This window comes from Copidosoma floridanum, unplaced genomic scaffold (genome assembly GCF_036245765.1).
Source record: "Copidosoma floridanum isolate Cflo_tuat_1 unplaced genomic scaffold, Cflo_Japanese_pri ptg000013l, whole genome shotgun sequence".
NCBI classification, from domain to species: domain Eukaryota; kingdom Metazoa; phylum Arthropoda; class Insecta; order Hymenoptera; family Encyrtidae; genus Copidosoma; species Copidosoma floridanum.
The window spans coordinates 11,793,497-11,798,277 of record NW_028321890.1 but is presented as its reverse complement, the minus strand read 5'-3'; positions in this window follow the sequence as shown (position 1 = coordinate 11,798,277).

Genomic DNA, 4,781 nt, shown 5'->3' with positions numbered 1-4,781 from the left:
TGCTTGAATGCGTATTGGGACTAAAATTTTCACTATTTTTATAAAGAATTCTTAAAGATCTATTAAATTAGGTGTACTCTAACTTTTTCAGCTTTTACCATACCAAGTTTAATAACATTTGAGTTAAAAGTTTCACTTCTTCCGGGGGTCCTAAGACCCACACCTGGTTTTAATTACTAGACCATACAAAACACGCTTTTATTAGTCGAGTTAAACGAGCATAAGCTATTTTTTGTTTTTTTTTTTAATGTATTGTTAATTCTAGCGTAACCTAATAACATTATTTGTAAGTTCACTGAGTTTCCTACACTCATGTGATGATAATTCACGCACAGGAGGACGGATGAGTGAATTTGGTTGTGTAAAATGAAAATACACTTATTCGCGTGAAAAAAGAATACGCTTACCTAGGCATAGAAAACTTTACGGAACTGGAAAGAAAGCCTGGGCGAGCTGACAATTTATTTGTCCAAGAAAAGAAAAGACGACGAAGACAGAAAAGTGCTTCTAAGAAAAGACAAAAGAAAGAAATAGTAATTTTAGAGAGAGAGAGATATAAGAAAATTACATATATATTACATATATCTTTTGCACACGCAACGTCGCGAGTATCCTTTCATTTAGCGCAAAGAAAAATCTCTTACCTTAAATATTGCAAGTCTATGGTTATAAACTGAACACGTTGCAGGAAAATATCAATTTAACCAACCGTCGTTTTCCAATCAGCTCACCTTGCTGTAAAAAACAAGCACAATCTCCACTTGCCCTAGTCGCTTCTACACGCTGCTGATTATGAAACCTGAGCGATGGAGATTCAGGTTAAGGCCCGGTAAATTGATCACAGAGGTAACAGTGGATGACCACGCTACACGTGCGTGATGCCTCGCACCTTCCCATGAGGCCACCAAGACAAAATAAAGTCACGATATTCTACACTTTTCTTTACTCAAAGAACAGTACAATTTTTGCAATAAATGTTCATGGTTTCCAGTGTACCCACACATGTGTCCGCAGCAAAAATGTCTCTACTTCTTTGACTAGAAAATCTGTATTGGTCGATAGAAGCGGTCAGTAAGCGCCCCGGGTTGTGTACTGATAAGAGCTTGTGTTATTTTTTTATTTTATCAATAATTAAAGCAGCCAGTAGGCTTCTTCAGTTGTGTGGAGATTAGCGCTTGAGTTATTGTTTTATTTTATCAATAATCAAAGCATCTAGTAAGCACCCTGGGTCGTGTTAGGATTGGCGCTTGTTGATTTAATTAATAAATCTTATCATTTATTCAAACTCATGAGGCTACTTATTGGCCCATTGGGTTGTTGGGTTAAATAGCTTGGGATTAGTTAGATGAGTTATTGTGCATAAAATTGCAACGAGTTATCTGGGGTCTTGCGTCTTTCTCCATGTAGCCAATTTTAATATACTGCAAATGTTTTTGTCACATTTGGTAAGAACCACTGGCTTTCTCCCTCCTCGTATTAGACTTTTGCATTTTTCTCACTAGGATTTGTAGCTATACGTAGGTTCTAGTAACATAAATGCAAAATCATATCCGCCTCAGCCATCACTGCCTGTACGGTAAAACAAGATTTTAAATTTCCGTTATGTAGCGCCCTCAAACTTTAACCATGCCCACTGTTAAATCAAATTGGCGTGAAGTTCAAACTTATACAAAAATGCAAAAATAATTTAAACAAACACAATAACACCTAAGACGTTATTTTAAAACTTGTTAAAAATTTCCAATTAAATAGAATGCGCTGTACCGCGCGAGCTTTTGCTAGGTTTAAAGTCTGTATTATGCTACGAAGAAGTTTAAATGTATTAACGACTATAGCATATACTACGCCAACTTACATAAAATTGTAGAAAACTGCTGTTAATATACAATCTATGATGTTTTGAGCAATGAGGCTTAAATCGTATATATGTGTGCTTATTTGGGCATATTTTTAGAGAAGTTAATTTTTAATTTCTTATTTTTGTCTTACAGAGTCATCAAAGATGGATAAGATTGATGAGGATGAACCAGTGCCAATAGACACTTGCGAACATCCGATTTCATGCATCGAAGTATCCCCTGAATGTATGTATATTATTTTGTTAAAAATTAATGATAAAAGATAACCAACGGTTCTAAAAATTTATGTTGCTTAAGCACAGAAAGTCTTAGTTTATGATTTTAGATTGCTGAAGACGCTTTAAAAACTCGTTATAATAATTGTATTTCACCTATGTCAGTTTTACATGAAGATATAACATTTTTCAAAGAGTTCCGCAATCAGTTGCCTGCCCTTAGTATCTACGTTTACTACACACACACGCACATTTTTAATTCATTGTAATATAATAATATATTTATTAAAATCATATTGCTTATTTCTGTTGAATTTTTTTTTGCAGCATCTCTGGTCATCAAGTTCATTTGGGAGCCTAAAGAGATTAATAAGGATCAGTGTTGGGAATCGATACTTTGTAACAGTTTTCGAGATCTCTTGCGGATTGAAGGTATGGTTGAAAAATTTAAATGAATATTATTATTTAACTTATTAATACTTTAATAACTCTATAATATAAGAGATTATTTCTTGAATATAATAGTGTTATTAAAAAATTATCTTTTTATGTATAATTTTATACAATATCATTAACTAGAGTTATTTTTAGTTATTAGGACTTATATTATTATTAGGACTGAAATTTTCACTATTTTGATATGGAATTTTTTAAGATCTATTGAAATTAGGGGTATTCTAATTTTCTCAGCTTTTACCATACCAAGTTAAACAACATTTAAAATAAAAGTTTTACTTTTTTCGGGGGTCCTGAGACCCACACCTGGTTTTAATGACCAGACCATTTAAAACACGTTTTTATTGGTCATGATAAACGAGCATGAGCTATTTTTTTGTTTTTTTTTTTAATGTATTGTTAATTTTAGCGTAACCTAATAACATTATTTGTAAGTTAACTGAGCTTCCTACACTCATATGATGATAATTCACTAACTGGAAGACGGATGAGTGAATTTGGTTGTGTAAAATCAAAATACACTTATTCGCGTGAAAAAAAACTACGCTTACCTAGGCATAGAAAACTTCACGAAACTGGAGAGAAAGCCTGGGCAAGCTAAACAATTTATTTGTCCGAGAAAAGGAAATACTATGTAGACAGGAAAGTGCTTCTAAGACAAGACAAAAGTAAAAAATAAAGATCTTAGAGAGAGGGAGATATATAAAAATTACATATATACTACATATATCTTTCACACACGCAACGTCGCGAGTATCCTTTTATTTAGCGCAAAGAGAAATCTTTTACCTTAACTATCGCAAGTCTATGGTTATAAACCAAACACGTTGCGAGAAGGTATCGATTAAACCAACCGTCGTTTTCCAATCAGCTCACCACGCTGTAGAAAACGAGCACAATCTCCAATCGCCCTAGTCGCTTCCACACGCCACTAGTCATGGAACCCGAACGATGGAGATTAAGATTAAGGCCCGGTAAATCAATTACAGAGGTCACAGTGGATGACCACGCTACACGTGCGTGATGCCTCGCACCTTCTCATAAGGTCACTAAGACAAAATAAAGTCACAATATTCTACACTTTTCTTCACTCAAAGAACAGTTCAATTTTTGCAATAAATGTTCATGGTTTCCAGTGTACCAACACATGTGTCCGCAGCAAAAATGTCTCTACTTCCTTGACTAGAAAATCTGAATTGGTCAAAAGAAGCGGTCAGTAAGCGCCCCGGGTTGTGTGCTTATAAGCGCTTGTGTTATTATTCTATTTTGTCAATAATTAAAGCAGCCAGTAGGCTCTCCCAGTTGTGTGGAGATTAGCGCTTGAGTTATTGATTTATTTTATTAATAATCAAAGCATCTAGTAAGCGCCCTGGGTCGTGTAAGGATTAGCGCTTGTTTAGTTAATTAATGAATTTTGTTATTTATTCAAACTCATGAGGCCACTTATTAGCCTGTTGGGTTATTGGGTTAAATAGCTTGGGATTAGTTAAATAAGTTATTGTGCATAAAATTGTATTGAGTTATCTGGGGTCTTGCGTCTTTCTCTATGTAGCCAATTTAAATAGACTGCGAAATTTGCCGGTCTCATTTGAAAAGAACCACTGGCTTTCTCTCTCCTTTTATTAAACTTTTGCATTTTTCTTACTAAGATTTGTAGCTATATGTAGGTCCTAATGACAAAAATGGAAAATTATATCTACCTCAGCCAACACTGCCTGCTCGGTAAAACAAATTTCAAATTTCCGTTACGTAGCGCCCTTTAGCTTTAACCAAGCCCAATGTTTAATCAAATTGTCGTAAAGTTTAAACTTATTTAAAAATGCAAAAATGATTCAAACAAACACAATAACATCTGAGACGTTATTTTAAAACTTGTTAAAAATTTCGAATTAAATAGAATGCGCTGTACCGCGCAAGCTTTTGCTAGGTTTAAAGTCTGTATTATGCTACGGAGAAGTTTAGATGTATTTACGACTATAGCATGGATTACGCAGGCTTACATAAAATTGTAGAAAACTGCTGTTAATATACAATCTTTGATGTTTTGAGCAATGAGGCTCAAATCGTATATATGTGTGCTTATTGGGGCATATTTATACAGAAGTTAATTTTTAATTTCTTCTTCTGTCTTACAGAGTCATCAAAGATGGATTGGATTGATGAGGATGATTCAGTGCCAATAGATACTTGCGAACATCCGATTTCATGCATCGAAGTATCCCCTGAATGTATGTATATTATTTTGTTAAAA